This window comes from Hyperolius riggenbachi, chromosome 5 (assembly GCF_040937935.1).
Source record: "Hyperolius riggenbachi isolate aHypRig1 chromosome 5, aHypRig1.pri, whole genome shotgun sequence".
NCBI lineage: Eukaryota > Metazoa > Chordata > Amphibia > Anura > Hyperoliidae > Hyperolius > Hyperolius riggenbachi.
In genome coordinates, this window is record NC_090650.1 from 221,112,414 (window position 1) to 221,135,933 (window position 23,520).

At 41.5% G+C, this 23,520-nt stretch overlaps 1 protein-coding gene across 2 annotated transcripts in view; it reads left to right on the top strand.

Moving 5' to 3' along the window:
- Nucleotides 1–23,520, top strand: part of LOC137518602 (poly(rC)-binding protein 3-like) — a 1,088,021-nt gene that overhangs the window by 137,252 nt on the left and 927,249 nt on the right. For both annotated transcript variants that reach the window (XM_068236676.1, XM_068236680.1), the window contains exon 2: nucleotides 3,702–3,813. The gene's annotated coding sequence lies outside the window, so the exon portion shown is untranslated. The remainder of the gene's footprint in view (nucleotides 1–3,701; nucleotides 3,814–23,520) is intronic.

A 23,520-nucleotide genomic window follows, 5' to 3' on the forward strand; every position in this document is an offset into this window, starting at 1 on the left:
AGTAACTTACCTGTGTTTTTTGGAGATGTGGGGAGAAACTGGAGTGCCCGGAGGAAACCCACATAGACACAGGGAGAACATACAAACTCCTTGCAGATGTTGATCTGGCTGGGATTCGAACCGGGGATCCAATGCTGCAAGGCGAGAGCACTAACCACTTCGCCGTGCCACCCAATGTCTAGTGATACACACACCTACATGCAAAGCATAAACTACATTTCTGGTCAAAACAAAAATCCATCTACAGACAGAATTAATGTACACATAATTAATGTACACATAATGTAAGGTATTCATTAGCTGTTCTTAGTAACACAGGTGCAAAAGAGCTACTGTGAGCTCTGCACTAGGGTTCATATCTATCTGTTTTGCAAGTGTGAAGTGAGTGACTCGTTGTTGTCACATTCTACTAATTAGGCTGAGAGGGAGAGGGGAGAGCAGCAATGCAAATGAGGGAGGAATAAAGCCTCTTCTTTTGCTTTCTTTGTACTTCTGAAAATGTTGCAATGAGAACCAATCATAGTGTTGAGATACAGATCCACTGCTTCTACCTGCACACTGTGTCGCACCGCGTTACTCTTCCCCACCGCATCTCCGCCGCAAGGGCCATGCAAGTCAGACTTGCACACTCCAGGCAATCCTAGTGCACTGGAAATATCCAAATTGCTGCAATGCCAATGCAAAGGCTGCAGTGCATTACCGCATGATCCATCATGTTGATTATGCAGTAATGCAAGTCAATGGGTGACGCAGTAAGTGTGCATGATGGGAGCATGGTGCGGCGCATATGAGTGGACCAATGGGAATCTCAATGATGTACTTCCTGCCAAGCAGGGAGCACATCACTAGCTGGGAGGCAGCGCTATGCATATGACCGTGTTGCCCACTGCGGTACAGGGTCATATGAAGGCTGATTTCTGCGCCGCATCACACCACAATTAATAGGTTTGCACTGGTCTTAAGCTAGTCCCACATGAGCTTAATATGGTCTGACATGCCAAGCTAATTGATCACTATTCAATTGGAATTTGAATGAATAGCGATTGATTCCTGCTCTACTGAGCAAACTTAGTTTGGTAGATCTAGATCTATCGGCCAGAAATTTAGCAGAAACATTGATGCGTGTATGGCTAGCTTAAAGGGAATCTTAAAAAAAAAAAGATTTTAACTTACCTGGGTCTCATTCCAGCCCCCTGGACTCCTGTGCCCACACCGTCCTCCTTATCCCCTCCAGGCAGTGTTGGTGACCACTGCAAACCAGGACTGTCACTGCCAGTTGGCGGCTACTGCGCATGTGCAGCCCCGAGCAGCGGGCACTCCGGTTGTGCTCCCAGCACCAGTAGCATTCTGCGCATGTGCATTAGCGAATTATGCATACTGCGCATGTGCAGAACGCTCCCAGCAATGGGAGCATGAATAGTGTGTGTGTGGCCATTGACCAAGCATGTGCAGTAGCTGCTGACTGACCGCCGCTGCCCGGAGGGGATCAGGAGGAGGTCATGGGCACAGTAGGAGTCCAGGGGGCTGGAAGTAGCCCCAGTTAAGTTAAAATCTTTTTTTTATTTGACTTAAAATTCCCTTTAATGCTTTATATTCTATTAAGAGGTTATTGAAACAGCTGTGAGGTCGGTAGAAGTAAGGTAAGGTTTCATTAATTACCTATATAATCACTAAACACACAATCTTGTAATTAAATGCTGCAAAATATTTTCTTTCAATGTCAGTCTGCTGGTGCCAGAAATTTCTTATACTGGTAAAAAAAAAAATCTGAAAATCAAACAGAAGAGAGTTAGGTGTTGTTATGGTGACAGGTACCTCTTGACCCTAGCACCAGTGGTGGGCTCAGACTCTACCAGGGAAAGTAATCACTGGTATTCACATGAGTGTCCTGCTAGGGTAAACAGCCCACTACTCCCAATGAACAGCAAACTTCTTTGCTGCAAAGGACTACCAAGTCTCACTAAGGGCAAAGGGAAACGGAGAGTCCACAAATGAGAGTCTAGAGTTCCAGGATGGAAAGTATATAGAGTGGATAGTTCATGCCAATGTTCAGGAAGATGGCTGACAAGGCGAAGTCAGCATCAGGAAGATGTGGAGGCAGATGGCAGGCTAGGCAGAGTTTGTATCAGGCAGAGGTGGAAGCTCGTGGCCGTCAAGGCAATATCAGTATCAGGTAGAGATCAATTCAGGCAGCAATCAAGGTAGAGTCATTTAACATCCAGTGGAAACATGGGCAGGAGACAAGGCAAAGGCAGCAAGCCAAACCAGAAAGAGAAGGTAAAGGTAATAGGTAAAGCAAAAGTAAAGCTTTACTGAGGTAAAGCAAAGCTACTAGCATGGCCCAAGCTGCTCCAAAATGTCATAACCCCCCGAGAAGATTTAAATTCCTATTTGGGAGGAATTAAGGAATTTCCAGATGCAATGTGGTGCCAGTGTCAGTGCACATTTACAAATGGCTATGCCAACTGTCATAACTGGAAATGCAATATCATGTGTTCCCCAACATGAGATTGGCCAAGGCCATAAAGGTTTGAGAGTGAGTGTGCATAAATCTTGGAATATGCAAGCACCAGAGTCAAGTAATATAGCATAGTTGCATCCATTCATTTTACATGAATGAGGACTACACATATGCATTTCAAGTCAAAGATGACATATTTTCAGTTGTTTTAATTACACCCACCTACTACCTCACGCCAGAAAGATATTGCAGTGCATTCCATAAGACACCCCAGAGAATCTGCATGTGTGCCAGTTTAATGCAGCTTGCAAAAATCTTTTCTGTGCATAAAAAAGATTTCATGAGGATTTTTTTTTTCTTCAGGAAAGTTGCCTTACACTTTGAAAATAATATGTTTTAAAAGCCAAATTGATCAATGCTATTTTCCTTGCATTCTGTATTGAGTGGTAGCAGAGCCAAGGCTAACTCTGTAGAAAGGAGTAAGGTTTTCTTTCCAATTTACCAAGGACTAAAAATGAATAGTTCTTCTCTAGCGGTCTTTACAAAAGCATGCTTTTATCACCAGTTCTGTTGGACAGGAAGCAGAAACATATCTTTGAAATAGTTTCTTTTTTTCAGGAATTAGAAAAGTTGGCAGTACACTGGAAATTGAAGCAAACTTCACCATGGAGTCCAGTATCAAGAGTAATTTAATAGACAGTTTCAGGATGCTAATCAGGTGGCAAAGAAAGAGATCATGATTTTTGTCATTTGGTTGATTTCGTTTCTGCTTTGGGCTGTGGGAATAAAAAGAAACCATTCTGAATAAACTAAATCCAGTAGTTGGGTCCACTCGCTTCCAAAGCTCTTTTTGATTTCAATCTAGGCATCATTACTGTACTTGTATGAAGCGCAAAAAAAAAAGTTGCTTGAGTCATTGCTTTTGTCGCTATAAATGCCTCGTCAAAGTTTTTCTTTGCATTATGTAACTCTTTTTAAAGCCATTTGCCTTTATATAAAAACCTCCCTCATTTTTATTGCAAAGGATTATTTGCCTGCCATAAATATTAAAGGAATATTTCTTTCTTTTGTTGTGTGAATGGACTTAGCATTGCATTAAATTGCACAGAGGACTAACATAAAGGTATACAGCGCATTGAATCTCCAGCTCTTAACAGTGCTGGGTGGAAAAAAGACTGAGCTTATTATACGGTTATACCTGACTTTAAGTAGAATATCTTTCTGTCTGTGTAACCTGCAGGTGTGAATATTCATGCTGCTGTCCATGAAGAGATTAAAGCTGTGAATAGAAGCCAGTAAAATGATAAAGAAGATCTGTATCTGGACAAAGTGACAAGTCTAAGACAAATTATGTAAGTTTCTTTTGACTATTTTTTCATATTTTAAAATAGAATAATAAGTGTATAATAGCGGCCATTCATTAGTGAATAACATTTGGGATTTTATAGCTATTTTTTGGGGAAACAATAATCAACTTGTAAAACCTTATTTGTATCCATTTAGTTCCTTTTTGTGCAGGACCTTCCAAAGTGTACAAGAAAGCAAAATTGTTTTTAAAGCTCAATGTTTTGGTTGGAGAGAAAAGGTTACAACCTCTTTCCTGTGTTTATTGCTGTCAGCGTCCCTACTGGGGACAAAATATGTCACATGACCAAAAAGTGAAGGGAATACTTCCCAAAAGAGGGACAGATAGCAATGGTAAAATATGTTTGCTCTTATGTTGTTAATTGTCACTGTGTGCAACAGCTATGTGATTGTGACCAACTCACCTGCCACTGTATACAGCATATTACTTGGAATGTATTGCTGGAAATTGAACACTGAATAAATCCAACACTGCTGCAGTGCCTGATTGTTTATTCACTCAACTTTATCGATTTTGCATCTGTATTCAACTATTATCATGAGCACGCAGCAATCACTGTTCAGGTAGCAGTTTGTGACAGAGGCGTAGCTAGGTACTGAAGCGCCCGGGGACAAAGAAAGTTTTTGCGCCCCCAATAGACTCTTATGACGCGCAATAGAGCCAAATGTACATGAAGTTGCAATGCAGCAGAGAGGAAGATTCTGAAATGCAAACAAATGTTGCTGAACTATGAGGTCATAACATTGAACTGTGCTCACAATCTAATCCTACCATAGTCATAGTCTAACCTCCTACTATATTACTAATATCTATTTATATAGCACTGACATCTTCTGCAGCACTTTACAGAGTACATAGTCATGTCACTGACTGTCCTCAGAGGAGCTCACACTCTAATCCTACCATAGTCCTAGTCTAATGTCCTACCATATTATTATTATGCATTTATATAGCACCAGGGCTGTGGAGTCGGTACAAAAATCCACCGACTCCGACTCCTCAGTTTAGGATTCAACCAACTCCGACTCCTCTAATTTGCAGATTACAATCTTGTTGAATGAAAGTATGAAACATGTAATTCGTCTCTTAACTGCCAACGCTTAGGAATTTTAAAAGATAACTGAAGTGAGAAGGATATGTAGACATACATATGCCATATTTATTCCCTTTAGTCATAGACTAAAACTAGTCCTTAGTAAGAGTACTTGTAAAAGGTACAGGCCAGAACAAAGAACATCTATTAGGCCCTAGGCAATGTAACTGTGGGTACATGTAAGAGTGATGTGCAGGCACTCTGCAGGGGAATGAGGAGATTCTTCCTCTATTACATTCTTCATGAACAATCTGAACCAGGTTTATGGGTGATAGACAACACCTCTGTGTTCAATGTGCTCAACATTCTCAGTGGATTCCCTGCAGCTCTGTGGAGAGTGCATATGTAGAGTATAGTACTACTGTGTAACAAAGTAAACCTGAGACAGATGAAATTAAAGTTTTATACATACCTGGGGCTTCCTCCAGCCCCCTTCAGGCTAATCAGTCCCTCGCTGTCCTCCTCCGCCACCCGGATCTTCTGCTATGAGTCCAGGTACTTGAGCCAGTCTGGCGTAGTGCGCATGCACACACTCCGCCGCCGGGAGCGTACTACACCTGCGCAGCACTGTTGCGCAGGTGCAGAACGCTCCTGGCTGTGGAAGCGGCATGCGGCTGGACTGTGCTGACTGGCTGAATTACCAGGACTCATAGCAGAAGATCCAGGTGGTGGAGGTGGACAGCGAGGGACTGATTAGCCTGAAGGGGGCTGGAAGAAGCCCCAGGTATGTATAAAACTTTTCTTTTCATCCTTCTCAGGTACCATTTAATTCGTAGTCACCAAACCAAATGTAAACAACATATCAAATTATTTGATTTCATGTGCAAAAATTATACATTTGCATAAATCAGAATCAACGCAGAATTATTTACATCTCATTGACCATCTCTATTAGTGACACGGCTACACATCAGGCTTTATACTTACAGCATAGATGTTATTTCGTATCTATAAGAGATTCCTGTGTACACATCATATATACAGTCACAATCATACGGGGACTGCTTTATTGAAGCAGCACAAGTAACTAATTTTGATTGGTTTATTTCATTTTTGTGCACTAAGCACAACTATTACTGTATGTATAAATTATTTATGATGACTATTATCTGAGAAATAGAACATTTTATCATATTTTCTATTTTAATTACAGTTTAAATTCATTAGGAGTCGGAGTTTGCATTTTTCCCCGACTCCGGCTCCAGGCACCCAAAATTGCCCCGACTCCGACTCCACAGCCCTGTATAGCACTGGCATCTTCTGCAGCACTCTACAGAGTACATAGATATGTCACTGACTGTCCTCAGAGGAGCTCACAATCTAATCCTACAATAGTCATAGTCTAAAGTCCTACCATATTATTGTCATGTATTTATATAGCACTGACATCTTCTGCAGCACTTTACAGAGTACATAGTCATGTCAATGACTGATCTCAGAGGAGCTCACAATCTAATCCCTACCATAATCCTATTCTAATTTCCTACCTTAGTCTATGCCATTTCTATATATTTATTTTGGTGGGATCAGAATATTTTTTTGAATGTGTGAATAAACCAGATTGCCTTGAGGAAACCCACACAGATAAATAGATATTGCATGCAGCCTGCGATTCAAGCCAGGGACTGCAACTTTCCAAGGGTACAGGTACACATGGTGGCACTTGGGCTCCAGAGGAAGCCAATAGTATCATCCCACCTAACCTTGTAGTAGATCAGCCGACCTTACCGTCTGCTAACTCTATGCTTGGATTCAACGTCGCAAAATGGCCACTGCTAACTGGAACTGGAGACCTCATAGCCGCTGCTAACTCCAGCACCCAACCACTGCTAGATGGATTTCAGTGCTCATATTACCTTGTCAGCATTACCATAATCATTCTACAGTATGTCATGAACTAGTGCAGCACCCAAATGATAAGACATGCTGTGCACCCTTTTCTAACTGTTTAGGCACACTGACAACATGCCACCTTCAAGCAATAAGTGTACATATATTGATGCCAAGATTATCAGCAATAATTTTGGCCACATGTTGTTGCCAAAAGATATGTGCACTGAAAGTACTGTGCTTTAACCAGCAAATAACAACCTGCTCCATGAGATAGATGGGAGGTGGCAGGAATGTGGGAAAGAGATGGACAAAGCTGTGAAGGTGAAAAGACAAAGGAGGGAGAGAAAGAGACAGAAAGAGAGAATTTGAAACACAATGAAAAAGGAGAGGAAAGATAAAAATCAATGGGGGAGGGAGAGATAGATGACACACAAGAAGCACAGCTGATATGGAGGAGGAGGGAGAGTGAAAGGAGTTACATGTGCAGAGATCTGACCCACATAGTTAAAAAAATGTCTATGTCCCCTCTGCTAGTGGGGGAGAAGGGGACGATCGTTGACCAGCAATAATCACAGACCTGTGCTGGCCAGAGTACAGGCTGATAATCGCAGAGACACTAAACAGATCATGAGAGCTGACGATGAGCAGACACTGCTGCCCGCCCTTAAGACTGCTCCGGAACATCATTCTTTACCTGGGGGTGCCGGGCAGACTCAGAGGAGCTTTAACTGGTTAATTTCTTCTTGTCTCTGCATTTGTAGCAGAGACAAGTTGGATTTGGCTGCTGCTGGCTCGTTGGCTCAGCTCACTCTGAACTCCCGCTTCACAGACAAACTTGTCTCTGCCTTCCTGCCTCATCAGCTCGGCTCCTCCTCACACCCTGCAGTGAATCATGGGGCTGGTTCTGCGCAGCGTTCCACTGGGGACTGACGTCACTGAGCTCATAGGATGACCCCGGCCAGCGAGCAAGCCTAGCAAAGTACTTAGAGAAATGACAAAAAAAAAAAAAAAAGACGCACAGCAGGGCGCCCTTAGGGACCCAGCGCCCGGGGGCACATGTCCTACCCCGCCCACCCCTAGCTCCGCCCCTGGTTTGTGACTCGATACACCTCTCTGCCATTAAACTTCTCTCCCTCCACTTCCTTTGGAACTTGGAGTAACACTCATAGTGTCGGCTGTTTTCACAAGCTATCTTTGATCGATCAGATGTACTTTAACCAGTTTACCCCCAAGGGTTTTTATCCTAACGGACCAGAGCAATTTTCAGTTGTCAGTGCTCCTCCCTTTTATTCCCTAATAACTTTATTACTACTTATCACAAGAAAATGATCTATACCTCGTTTTTTTCGCCACCAATTAGGCTTTCTGTGGATAGTACATTTTGCTAAGAATTTTTTTATTCTAAATGAGTTTTAATGAGAAAAACAGAAAAAAAATCATTATTTCTCAGTTTTCAGCCATTATAGTTTTAAAATTAAACTCCTTAATTCTCCTGTGGATAAAACAAACACGTTTTATTTGCACAGTTGCCCTGATTTTTAAACCGTTTAAATTATGTCCCTATCACAATGTATGGCGACAGTATATTATTTTGAAATATAAGTGTTATTTTTCAGTTCTGTTTTTTTTTTTTGTTCTGGCCATAATTACAAGCCCCTATGTAACAAATTAAAATCAATTTTCCCCCATAAAATACAGATTAAAAAAGCCCTAACGCAACTATTTTTTTTTAAGCTGATTTTTTTTTTTACAAGTGTTTTTTTTTTTGGGGGGGGGGGTTGGAAGTGTAATTTTGGTAATGAAGTGTTTGTACTTGAAAATGTATGTATTTTGTAGAAGTAATATACTTTTTGGCCACAAGATGGCACTAGTGAACACTCGTTATAGGAAGTGTTCACTTTTTTTTTTTTACACAATTTATTTAATTGTTACATTTCCTGTTTATGTGAATGGACGTAGCCGCTGTTCACGGTCACGTCCATTCACTCCAGGCACTGCGATTGGGTAGAGGACCGTTCGGCCTTTTTCCCAATCACCCAGCATGGGGTCCCAACGGAAACAGCGGCAGTAGCAGCGCGCACACGGTGGAAGCAGCGGCGGGAATGCGCGACGTATTAAAACGTCATGTTGCCGTTAATAGAGGTAAGCATGACGTTTTAATACGTTAGGATGGCGGTAAATGGTTAAATCTGTCAGATTCTTCCCCTTCCTTCTCCTGTTTGCCCTTCCGAAAGGCAGGGGCGCCTCTAGCCATTTTGTCACTCCAGGCGAGAAAACCTGTGGCGCCCCCTCCCCCCCTTGTAGTGCCCCCTAATAAAAATAGTCTTAATGTGGCAATGTTTCACCACAACATAAAATAATCGTAATGCGCCAATCTTTCACCAGAAAATAATCATAACACAGCAATGATTCACCATAAAATAATTGTAATGCGGCAATATTTCACCAGAAAATAATCGTAACGCAGCAATGATTCACCATAAAATAATCGTAATGCGGCAATCTTTCCCCCAGAAAATAATCATAACGCAGCAATAATTCACCTAAAATAATCGCAATGCGGCAATCTTTAACTAGAAAAGAATCGTAATGTGGCACCGTTTCACCATAAAATAATCCTAACACAGCAATGTTTCATTAAAAAAGAAACCTAATTAGGGCAGCGTTTCACAAATAACTAATGTACACCTGTAAAAAGATAAGCATTTACTCACCTGCAGAAGAATCCTCTCCCTGGGCGCAGCCCCCCCGACGATCTTCCTGCAGCCAGCAGCTGCAAAAGTCCCGCACTGACACAAGCAGAGCAGGGCTACGGGAAGATAGCACTTGAAGCTCTGTACTGGAGATGCACATAGTCTCCAGTACAGGGCTTCGGGCGCCATCTTGCCGTAGCCCTGCTCTGTCTGCCGGAAGACTATGCAGGCTGGAGCTGCGGGCTGTAGGGATGAACTAGCGCGGCAGACGCCGCAGCCAGTTCACCACGGGGGTCCCACAGTCTGGCGGGGGAAGGTGCCCCCCGCGGCAGTGCCTCCCTGTCTTCCGGCGCTCCAGGCAACCCGCTTGTCCTTGCCTGGTGGCTGATACGCCCCTGTCGAAAGGGAAATGTCTCCAAATAAATGGATGTTATCTTTATTGCTTTTTCTAGAGCTGTACTTGAAAGTAGCCATTGTGTTTATATAGAAATGCTGAAATGGTTGGCAAGTGCTACAATTAAGGACCAGTGTGAGTCCAAAACAAATTTGCTGCATTGCTATGTTGCTCAACCAGCAGAATACAAAATGTCCTTTCAACAGACATCTGTACAATTTGTTCTTTTTTTTTTGTATTACCCAACTCTGAGACTTGGGTGAGCCTGGGATCCTGTGATGCCATTAACCAGGTGATATTAAGGTTTGAACAGTGTTAATACTTGTTAATTGTCAAGTTTTAACTGTAGAGGTAAAGTGATGTGGGCCTTTGTGCTGATGTCCACACATGAACTTTGATATATATGTTATAGTATGTTTAGTACTTATGCGGAGCTGGGCCGAGGCAGAGGCTGGATAGGCTCCAGTCTCTGGGCGCAAGGCTGCAAGGGCATGGGGGAGGGGGCCAACATCTATCCTCCCTCCCTTTCCTCGGGTCCCCCTCCTGCAGTGTGTGTGGCAGTTCCCAGCCAAACCCCCCATGCATTCTCCTCCCTGCAGCATTACAGAGTGCAGCAAGGAGGATTATACGCTGTATTCACTCACCTCCTCCGGGTTCCAGGTGCTGCAGGTCCTGACTGTCTTCTCTGTAGTGTCACTCCTCTGCACTTCCTGCTTCTAGGTTTGGTCTCTAGCGTCCAATATGAGAAGCAGAAAGTGTGGAGCAGTGACACTACAGAGAGGACAGATGAGACTGGAGTGCCTGGAACCCAGAGGAGGTGAGTGAGTGCTACCTGCTTCCTGCTGAGCTCAGTAATGCTCGGGGGGGGGGGGGGGTTACATTCAGCTACTTGGCTTGCTTATTGCAAGCAATGCTGGGAGAGCATAAAAGCCCATAATCATTACAGGACTGCTGCTGTAGACAATGCCACAATTCTGTGCACACAGGACACCAGTGCTTCTGCAGGCAATGCCACAACTGGGAGAGCCCCAGTCATGCTGCAGGCAATGCCACACCTGGAAAAGTCCAAATGATGCTGCAGGCAATGCTACCGCTGGGAGCACATCTGACTACTATACTGAGGTGGGGGGGGGCACATCTGGCTACTTGGCTACTATACTGGGAGGAGGAAAGCAGGGCACACTTTGCTATTTTACTGGGTGGAGGGAGGCACATTTGGTTATTATACTGAGGAGGGGGACTGCCTAATACTGTATAGAAGCACATTTGGCTATTATACTGGGCAATGGGGGGCAGTCTTATACTGTATGGGGGCATCTCTGCCTGCACCCTGGAATCTCTGCCTCTACTGCTGGAGATCGCCCGGCGGATCGCTCAGGAACAGCCGTATCAGTCAGCCGACAGACTGTACACATGCCGGACTGTCGCTGGAACGCCCATCCAGCGGGAGGTGACAACGGTCCCGTCGTTGCCTCCAGTCCGGCGTGTGTACGGACCTTAAAGAGGAACTCCAGTGAAAATAATGTAGTAAAAAAAGTGCTTCATTTTTTACCATAATTATGTATAAATGATTTAGTTAGTGTTTGCTCATTGTAAAATCTTTCCTCTCCCCGATTTACATTCTGACATTTATTACATGGTGACATTTTTACTGTGGGCAGGTTATGTAGCTGCTCCTAGCTGTTTTGGCTGTTAGAGACAGCTGTAAACAGCTAATTACTGTCTGTGAACCTTGTTACATTGTAACAAACTGCCAAAAGTACCACGGTACTCAGAGCTTCTTGTGGGAGGGGTTTCAGCACAAAATCAGTCATACAGCGCCCCCTGATGGTCTGTTTGTGAAAAGCATTATATTTCTCATGTAAAAGGGGGTATCAGCTACTGATTGGGATAAAGTTCAATTCTAGGTTGGAGTTTCTCTTTAAGATGCACATCAATTATATTATTTCATTTGAGAGAAATTAGGTCTGCATATTTTGTCATCCTGCCAATTTTAAAACTTTATGTTTCATTTCAGCATCACCAAAATCAATTGTGGAGACACAACAGAATGCCCATCAATGCCATGCTTGTATTTTTACCATAAGGGTTCTTGCTTTTGAGATTTTGAATGGTAATTGCCAGATATAATTGAAGTGCTTTCTTTGAGAACATGCATACTGCCAAGGAAACTAACAGTCTGTTATTGAAGGAAACTAGAAAAACATTAGCAGATTAATTTAATTGACTTGCTTTTCAGTCTAGATGATCCGTACACAGCGCTGATACAGGGTTTTCTGTTAGTACAATTTGTCGTACAATAGACACATGCTACCTTTCTTGTGAGAGCTAATTATAATTGATGGACCTGCACTTAGTGGACACTGGAAGGATGATTATCAGACTAAAGCTGAAGATATAAAGAACAAAATGATGTCATATTAGAAACCACTTATACATACAAAAAGAAAAAAAAATTACTTAGCAGTAAAAAAAAATCCAAATACATATTACTATTGTTCATGTGTATTGCTGCTAGGTTGGACATTAATGTGCAATAATCAAAATATAAGATATACAAGGAATACTAACACTCGGGATACAATTATATAATGTGTATTAATTCGCTGACACACTGGTGTATATGCATGTGTTGATTTATGTCTGTTGGAGTAAAGTGTCCACCTAATTTGTTACCTATTTCTGTCCAATCCTTATTACCTTCTATTTAACCTGGACATTTTCAATAAAGTTTTGGTCACATGATATATACAAGGTCCTCACGGTATACTCCACTGTTTACATCAGTGCTGGGATTAGTGTAAAACCCATCCCGACCCCTCTGTGTCTCTTGAAAAGTTATAGAGATCATTACAACACTTCAGTCCTATCAGTTGCACTGCACATTTCCAAAAATAGTAGTTAGATATTTAAAGTGCTGATAATTTGTGCTGAAGCCACGCCCATTCCTGCCAACTTTGAAAAGTTTCATCCCATTTTTTAACATAACTGAACTTGAAATTGAAAAGCTCATTCCTAGTTCTCACGTATTTGCAAAGTATATTATTATTATTATTTAGTATTTATATAGCGCCGACATATTCCGCAGCGCTGTACAGAGTATATATTGTCTTGTCACTTAACTGTCCCTCTGAGGAGCTCACAATCTAATCCCTACCATAGTCGTATGTCTATGTATGTATTGTGTAGTGCTGTATCGTAGTCTAGGACCAATTTTAGGGGGAAGCCAATTAACTTATCTGTATGTCTATGCGATGTGGGAGGAAACCGAAGTGCCCGTAGGAAACCCACGCAGACACGGGGAGAACATACAACCTCCTTGCAGATGTTGACCTGGCTGGGATTCGAACCGGGGACCCAGCACTGCAAGGCGAGAGCGCTAACCACTACGCCACCGTGCTGCCCCATATATGACTTGTAACACCAGATGGAATTACAGTTTACATACCACACATAAGAGACTTCCATGGTAAAGGCCTACTCTAATTTTAAAAAAAATTACAAGGATTCTTAAAGGACCACTATCGTGAAAAAGTAGGCAGTTAAAACCTGCCACAACCGACAGGGTTTTGGGCTAATCCATCTCCTCATGGGGGATTCTCAGGGTTTTCTTTGTTTTCAACAGCATTTCATGAACGGCAGTTGCAAAGTCTAACTGACAAAATAGTGTGCAAGAGAGTAGGGAGGCTGGTTGGTATTTTACTATTTTGGCAGTTAAACTGCCATTCAGGAAATGCTGTTGAGAAAAAAAACAAAAAACCCTGAGAATCCCCCAATGACGAGATGGACTGGCCCAAAACCTGTCGGTTCTGTCAGATTTTAAATGTCTACTTTTTTTTGCGATAGTGGTCCTTTAGTGATTAGTGATATTCTTTTTCCTTTGTGTTTTTGTTACATTTTCCAGTGCATGTTCTCTTACCCTGCATTCATTGTTTCTCGTTGAACCTGCTTAACTGAGACATCTCCAGAGATCTTCAGTGGAGATATCATAATTCATCAGGCAAACCTGGCCTAAAATAATTTAAAACTGCTTCTATTAAATGAATTGCCACCATCACCTCAGACACAGACTGCAAAAAAGGCAGATTTTTTTTACCTTTTTTTTTTCTTTTTAAACTAGAAGAATTTTATAGATGTTTATTGTTCCCTATCCTGCTTGTCCCTCCAGGACTCAGGAGCCTCTGCAAATTCAACAGATAGGAAGGTCAGATCAGCTCTACTGTTGGTGAACCCTTACATCACATGTATGTGATGTAAGGGTTTGTTGAATTGTAAAAAATGTTGCTTTTTTGTTGTCTGAGAAAACTGACAGTAACAAAAAGACCACACCTATAGGAGCCTGTGTGCTTTAACCAACAGGGGCAGTAGGGGTAGCCCGGCCATTATTGGAAAAAAGGCTTACCAATGACTAAGTTTTGCAGCTCTGTGACTTAAAAAGTTGAAAACCAATTTAGAGGATTTTGCTTTTTCTAAAGTTGCACCTGAAAGCAGACATTTTTGCACTTTTTCATTTGTTGGTTATTTACAGGGTTTCATAGGCAACAGCAAAGGGCTAAAGGAATACCCACCAATTACAAATGATGTGCTTCAGGTCAAGGTCCTCCTTGCTTACGGGGGAAATAACTTCAATAGGAACAACTACAGTCCCAACACTGTCTTCCAATTCTTTTGAATTTACTTAATCAAGAAATCCATAGGTCAATTACTATTAAAAGGAGTTGAACAAAGTTTTGAAAAGGTTGGATCAGCCTACTTTTCTTTAGTGCGTAATATCTTAGCCATACCATGTTACAAGTGCTATTGCTTATACTATGTGAGCAGAGAAAACAAATTCATTATATTTGCATGTATGAAAAATGTTTAATTATTTTTTAGAATCAAATTTTCATTTAGCACAGGCAAAGCTGTAATATATATTACTTATTCAGAATGGGAATTACAAGCAGAAACCATCTTAGCAATCAACTTGTTTGATATAAAAAGCAGCACAATATTGCTGGTAGACACAGGAGAGAGGAGTTAAGTGTGACACAAGGCAGATTATCTCTTCATATTGCATATGTTATCTATGATCTTTTGCTGTGTTAATTAGAGCAGTATAGGCACTATAATTAAACCTGTGAAGCAACACATTTTATTTTACTGACACCTTAGTGTTTTTTCATCACAGCCTCATGTTCCAGATTAGCTCTTGTGAAAAGCTGAAGAGACTTTTGTTAGTTGCTTTAGAAATGGTTGGTATTCTTTCATCAAGGTACGCCGAATGCTGGAATCAAATATATTCTGTTATTTGATGGAACGATTATGGGAATGAAAGAAGATGGTTTTAAAACTTAAAATGTTTGAGCTAAAAATGTATCTGAAAATGAGATTTATGATTACTCCGTGAGTCTGGATTACAGAATGTACGTGTCATTTTGTAAGAAACCTTACATACCCCAATGGAGTTGTTAGAGCAAGTATATGCTACCTTTTTTATCTTTAGTGTATTTTGGATGGGCATGTTCTGTTATATTTCCATCACTACTAAAGCTTGAGCCACTTTGTTCTAAAGTTAAGAGTCACTTTACTTTCAATGCTCTGTCATGGTAAAATTACAAGGAAAAATCTAAAAAGTGTAATTGCCCAAATATTACATGACTTTTCTGCTTAAAGTGTACAATCTGTGGTAGTCGTGCCTAGTTCTCCCTTATTCCCATTACTTAAATGCTATGCAGACACAGTGACTATACACTTAATCAGTTTGAGCAGGCATTGAATGTCAGTTTTAGAAAATACATTATGGCCTTCATTATTGAAAACCAAGGCCATTGCCTATCTGACACACCTTCCTTTACAGCATAATGTCTGATGCCGAATGTCAGGATCATTTCAAATGGTGACAGCTCCTTGAAGAAAAGCAGTATTTCACAAAGATCTTAGCCTGTAGCAGGAAATTACGCCTGTGTTAGATAATATCCTGCTTCTGACTCCTAGACATCTGAGCAGTCATTTGTTGGAATATACTTAACTTTACTTTTTGTACAAAAATATATTTTGAAGAAAATACAATTAAACATGTTGTGTTGAAGAAAAACCATAATGGCATATAGTACAACATAAAAAAGTTATCTGTACGTTAATTTTCCTGGTTTCAACTTCAGAAATGCTCCTTGTATGTAGAGAGACCAAAGAAAAAATGTAGGAGAAATATTATAAGATAAACAAGAAGAAGATAGAAAAAAGGGAAAGTAAGTAAGTGATTGCTCTGAGTTCCTGGTAAGTAGAACAGCGTAGAGGGTACCTGCGCAGGAGTAAATTATATGCTGATTCAACCACTGACAGATTTAGAGACCATTTCAGGGCAATATTCCAAGTGTCCTCCCACTCCTCTTTGAACTTGGGCCCATTTAAAGTGGAATGAAACCCATCATTTCTACTTTGCTCTAAACGATTATTTACAGCATATTATATACAACCAGCATTTTCTTTTACTAGAACTGCATTCAAAGGGTTGACACAGGCTTTAGAAGCTTCCCTTCCATCAGAGCTGGCCGCTTCCAAACTTTACATAATGTTATCTTGTGTTTAATTGTATCAAGTAAGAAATGTAAACAAAGCCTTCTCTCACACTGACTGGTCCCCTGAACAAAGTCAGATAAGCATAAATGCTTTCTGATGCTTTCTGATTAAATTAGAGAATGAATAAAGCAGTTATAAATAAAATGCAAAGTCAGCTCTCAGAGTAAAATAAGTGTACTTTAGGAACGTTTAATTTCTAAATGAATAAAAATACTTATGCACAAAAGCAAATATGCTAACCGTATGGCATATAAAAAGTAGGAAAACATGTTTTTATTGAATATTCTGTCAGGGTTTTATACCGATTTAAGTCAGACTCCTATCTGGTAATGTAGGTATGTTTAACCACTTTACCCCCGCCCGTACGAATTTCTCCGTCCCTTTTTCCATCCTTTCACCCCCAGGGACGGAGAAATCCATACTTTCCACGCTCCCGCCGCTGCCCGCGCTCCTGCTCGCTCTAGCGCGCACTCCCGCGGGTAAACACGCCGCCAGCCGCTCGCCCGGAGATCAATGAACGGGAAAATCCATTCCCATTCGTTGATCTATGCCCCGCAATGATCCGCTGCTTCTCCGCTAAGCAGCGCGATCATTGTGAAAAAAAAAACGTTCCCAGCCTCCTAGTACTTCCTCCAAGCGTCCGGAAGGACGCTTGGAGGTCGCATTAAACAAAAAGTTACTGTTGCCATCTTGTGGCCAAATAGTAAAACTACACCCTAAAGCATTTTTCACATACAAATAGATTACTTATACACAAAAAATTAACTCATTACCTCCCACACTCCCCATTTTTATTTTTTTTTTGTAATAAAAAATTTTTAAAAAAATTTACAATTACAAAAAATACATAAATAGTTACCTTAGGGACTGAACTTTTTAAATATGTATGTCAGGAGGGTACAACACTGTTACTTTATAAACTATGGGCTTGTAATTGGGGATGGACGCAAAACTGAAAAAAATGCACCTTTATTTCCAAATAAAATATTGTGATAGGGACATAATTTAAACGGTTTTATAGCCGTGGCAAATACATTTCATGGGTTTTAATTACAGTAGCATGCATTATTTAAAAACTGTAATGGCCGAAAACTGAAAAATAATGTTTTTTTCACACATTTTTCCTATTTTCCCATTAAAACATATTTAGAATAAAATGATTCTTGGCATAATGTCCCACCTAAAGAAAACCTAATTGGTGGCGGAAAAAACAAGATATAGTTTATTTAATTGTGATAAGTAATGATAAAGTTATAGACGAATGAATAGAAGGAGCGCTGAAAGGTGAAAATTGCTCTGTTGCTCAAGGGGTAAAACCCCTCAGTGATGAAGTGGTTAAACCAGTGTGTTGGGTTATTAAAGGAATACTATCGATACCCAAGTGTTCTAAAATGACAGTGTGCAAATAATGTCTAAGTAGCTGTGTAAACATTTTCCTACTTTTCATGTTAAATATCAGAGGCAAAAACTGTAATTTATTGAGGGTAGGATTTAGCTATATTGGGACAAATCAATTGCAGAAGGGGTGACCTGCTTCAATGCACAGCCAGAGTTGCATATCAGACTACAGAAAGCAAATATCAAACATATCAAACTCTGAAAGCAAAAACATTATGAAAAAGCTGTGACAATTAGTTACATTTCCTCTGCTCTCTTCAGACACCTCAGTCAGAAACACAGGACACAGGAGCTGCTGCTGTTGGGAGCTCTCTTCTCTGTCACACACAGAGCTGCACCTAGAGTTAACTGATCAAGTGTGAGGGGAATTTCCCCTCTCCTCATGGCTCAGTCAGCTGTCAGTTTTGGCGTCAGTAAACTTTGAAAGTATTTTGCTAACAGTAAGCAAAGAAGTTGCTACTAAAATGTATACACCAGTACTTAGCAGCACTTCCCAAACAATTCCTGTGTCAATTGAAAAAAAAATATGTGAATCGATAGTATTCCTTTAAGTAGCAAGTGTAGTTCAGGGATGAACCCATTTGTAAAGACATTGTCTGCCCACAGGAGTGTAAAGGGACCCTGAACAGTAGCTAAAATAAAAAATTTCACTTACCTGGGGCGTCTTTCAGCCCACCGTAGGCCGCTAGGTCCCCCGGCATCGTCCTGGCTCCTCTCCAGGTCCTGCTGGCTGCATCGTTACCGGCGACACTTGGGCTCAGTGTCAGTCCAAGACTTCCTTGATCAGGATGCTCCACGTCATCACGGCGGCCAGCGGGACAGTCCTTCGCTTGCACGATTTTCTAACTCTGAACCGCGCATGCGCAGGACTGTCACGCCGGCCGACTTGATGAGGCGGAGTGTCCTAATGACACGGAGTGTCCCGATCTAGGAGGTGTTGGCCCGACACTCAGCCGCCAGCGTGATCCGGAGAGGAGCCAGGAGGACACCGGGGGACCTCGCGGCCTACGGCGGGCTGGAGGAAGACCCAAGTTTTTCATTTTCGCTACTGTTCAGGGTCCCTTTAAACCTGGTAATAGCGATTGGAAGCTCAGTCTATGTTGAGAGGAAAGACCACAGCCAATGCTGCAATTGTAAATAACAAAATCGTTTGCCTTCCGGGATTTGGAATTTTTTGCGGAGGTTTTCCCAGGTAAGGATACTTATGCCACCAAACAAGCATATAGGTAAAGATGAGATTGGCACCATCAAATTTAGTAGTTATTGCTCTTTTAGTAAAGACAGGTAAAACATGTTACAGCAACGTTTCAGAGTGTGGCCTCCTTTGTCAAGCTGTGTTACCTGTCTAATGATGCACACTAACATTTCCCCTTTTATAGCACTGTATGTGAACAATTAACCAATAATTTCACACTTCCTACATATGACAACCAATCCCATTTCATCACGCCTAGCGGACCTGATGGGGAACTTAATGTGTAATATTGCAAATGATAAATGGCAGGAGAGTCACCCCAGATCCCCTTCTGTTGTGCTATGAAAGCAGGGGGAAGAGTCCGCATGCAGGTCCATCCAGCAGCTGCTCCAGAGGCATCAGCATGACCAGACCCAGATGACATCAACACGTGGCAGCAGACGTGATGGGGAACTGTGTCACTCGTGGGGGCTGCAAACACACTGCCCCTGCACGGACGCCAACCAATTTGCATGTGGGTGGAGGAAACATCCACTCACAACATCATGGTATAGCAGCCAGTGCTGGAAAGCCATTCCACATGCGGCATCCCCAGCAGCCCCATAGACACAGCTAGTCAGTGCGATCAGATAATCGCACCGCATACAAAACAATACAATGGAACTGCATGCAAGGATATGCAGGGCAAATCATGTGGTGCAATCTGATGAGCACATCACACAAACACAGCTCAACCATAGTCAGGTATCCCAAGAGCCACCCACAAACTGCATCAAAGGTTCACTATATGAAATACAATGGAACTGCATTCAAGGATATGCAGTGCAATTCATGCGGTGTGATGAGATGATTCCAACGCACAAACACAGTTCAACCATAGTCCAATGTCCCAGAAGCCACCCACAATCTGCATCAAAAATTCACTATCAAAATGTAAAGATACAGTACACAAGTAAAAATGACATAACATAATGTAAAGTGCGGAATTGACTATCACATTAATGCGGTTCCAAAGTATCACATTTGCTTATTCATACTGCTTCCCTATATAATTTGGGACACAATAAAATAGGGTGAGTCACTATATTAAAAAGTGCACCACTCACAATGGGAGGAGCTCCATGCATCAACACAATCGTTAACTCTTAAAAAACATAAGGTGCAAGGATCTCTAGCACGTACATAAAATGGCACAACATAGCTTCACTTTCGAGAGGCTCAACAGTAACAGCTAAGATCAGACACGAGGGTTGCTAGGAGAGGATACTAGCTCACAGGACTGCTCTGCCAGGAAGCCACGCCTATCAACATGTTTCATCCTGCCCACCTGAGCTTTGTCAAGATGGCATGTGGTATATACCATCATGATTATTCCATGAAGATTATTCTTCCCTCAACCATGTCTCCTTAAGGTGGCCACACTCGATACAATAAAACGATCCAATTTTACAGCAATTCGACAAAAACAATCGTATCTCCCGAAAAAATTGAAAGGTTTTTTTTCTTTCGACTTAAAAATCAGATCGGATTTCCCGTTTTTTTGATTAATATCGATCCGGAATGCCAGATATTTCTCTTCAATTTTTTTTTAAAGATTGTATGGTGTGTGTTAGATTGTCAATTTATTAATATACACAACCTAGCAATTTTCTCAGAGTTTCCAATCAGTTTTATCATAATTGGGGAAAAATTTAACATAGGTGTGTGGTACATTGGTCAGATTTTTGAAATGTTACAATCAGTCAGAAAAATTGATTGCAATTCTTAAATTGAACAGATGATTGCCTAGTGAGACTGGTGGCGCCCTAGTATGGCAACCTCGGCTTTTGACTTTTGGACATCATCCCCTCCTTCCTTCCAGAACCTGTATGAGCCAAAACCAATTCCAGGTACAGCCCCCCGTTTGTAGTTGGCAATGATTCTGATTTTGATACCACATTCCATCTTAACAAAGCATTGGTGGTTGGGGCCCTCTTCTTGCAGGCCTCCATTTTAAAGTGGACCTAAACTCTTGCTCAGGACAGAAGGAAAACATAGAGAAATGCACATTGTATGTATTTAGAGAGTTTAGCCTGTCTAATCCCCCCCTCATCTGTGACTAATCACAAGTTGTAATTTGGTCCCTCAGCTCGGTCAGCTGCGCGCCATAGCAGGGAGCTAATTGGTAAACACAGGATGTTAACAATATGTCTGCTTCCATTAAAGCAGGAAGTAGACACACTGCATATTTATTCCAGAATTTGTATCAGCTGTAACAAATAATTTTTTTCTTTAAAGGTTATTATGCTGTTGCTTATCTTGTAGAGCAGAAATAACATTCTGAGTTCAGGTTCGCTTTAAACTGGGCAAACTACAAGTCTGTCTGCCTGGTCTCAGTATCTTTTCCTGTGCATCAAGTGCCACTGTGGCATTATCCACTGGCTGCTGCTCTAAAATATTAGTATGGGAGCCTAGCTCCCTAATATCTTTTTTGAGCTGTGTGGTGCTGTGGCCTCTTCTAGTCTGCATTCCAGGATGAGTTTAAACCTGTCTAGTAGAGCCTGGCACCAGGCTGGTACCTCTGCAGATGCTTTAGAGGCAGAGGTTGCTTTCTGCCTGGTCCGGTCTGTCAGCTGGAGAAAAGAAGCACGTCTGTCATCTGACGTGGGAGACTCACTGTGCTGCTTCTTGCCAGGCGTCACCTTTAATATCCCCCTGTGGACTGGAGAAGGCCTGGGAATGTCTGTTTTGCCCTTCTTCCCAGAGCGATATCTCCCATCTACAATTTAGCATGTCTGAGATGTCAGAGGAGTCTAGCTGGGGATATGTGATTGAGGCTGTACAAGCTGCAAAGTAACTGATACAGCCGAAGGTTGCAGAGAGGGATTAGAATGCAACCATCTTCCTGCCAGCCACACCCCCAGTAGCAGCATTCTTTAGGATGCGCTTATAACTCTGAGGCTAGAGTATTTACACAAAGACACCGGATATGTGGAGGGGGCATATTAACAGTGTGAACATTACAGTACAGTGATAAACATAATATGAAAATAACAGCAGTTTTTCTCTGTTTAGTAAAATATAAAATGTAACCCAAAGCCTTATATAAGCAGTGTTTTTCAGACTCGGGGCCCATTCACACTTGCGTTTTCAAAACAGGAGTGATTTTTCTGCGATTGCACGTGGAAAAATCACTGACCACTGCGGCGATTTTGCCACGATCGCGTTTAACGCTTCTATAGCACTGAAACACGCCGGGAAATCACCTGAAAATGGTGCAGGCGATGCATTTGCGTTTCACGTTTTTGGGCACTTTTTCGACGCAAATCGCCCAAGTAAGACCGGGCCCATAGGGTTTCATTACACTAGCGCTTTTAAAAAGTGCTGGCATTTCAGCGTTTTGCTGAAATCGCGGCAAAACGTTCTAGTGGGAATGGGTCCTTAGGACAGAGACACACTGCAGAGCCCTTTTAAAATTGATTTCATTTTTTAAAAAAGGCTCCCATCAACTTGCATTAGAATCGCGGCATCTCGGTTTTTGAAAAATTGCGATCACTGCAATTTTCCCGTGATTTTAATTCAAGTCAATAGGAGTGTGTTTTTTTAAATCAAAAAGAGCTCTGCAGTGTGTCTCTGCCCTCAGTGTTGTCAGCAAAACTTATATTATTAGTTTGTGATGGAGCTGTCTGGAACATAGGAATGAAATGTTGCTCTATCACAAATAAAAATCAATCAGATTACGCTAATGATATACCTGAAATACGGAACATCACTTTTTTGAAATGTGTGACACTAAACCTCTCAGGAACCAACACTGGCAAAGCATTTATTTATTTACTTATCCTTTTATACTGTGCTCTGTGTTTGACATCTTGTTTATTCTACTTATGCAATTGCCCTTTATAGTGTCAGGCAGAAATGACACAAACTATTTAATTTGTCATTTCACAGAACAGATTGTCATTGTGTCTAATTTCATTGTTGTCATTATGTTCTTCTGAATTGGCAAAATATATTTTAATCACTTTTAAAATCATTTTCAGAGCAGAAAAAATCCAAATGTGTAGAGTATAGGGTTTTCCATGCTTTTAATTTCAAATTTCTTATCTCTTATGCGAATGTTCTTTTTAAAGTTTCTAAAGTGTCAAATTGATATGGTGGAATATTACTTGCTCTTTGCTTCTAGTGATGAGTAAACTTCTTGAAACGATTGTGTTCCAACAATTGCTTATTACCTGTGGCAGCATGGTGGCGTAATGTTTAGCACTCTCTCCTTGCTGGGCCCCTGGCCAGTTCAAATCCCAGCCAGGGCACTATCTGCATGGAGTTTGTATGTTCTCCCGGTCTCTTTAGTGGGTTACCGCCAGGCACTTCAGTTTTCTCCCACATCACAAAAACATACACATAAGTTAGTTGTCTTTCCCTTAAAATTGATGATAGACTATAATGGACACATCAATATGGTAGGAATTAGATTGTGAGCCCTTCTGAGGAACAGTTAAGTGACAAGACAATATAGGCCTTATGCAATTCACTTTATCTCCAAA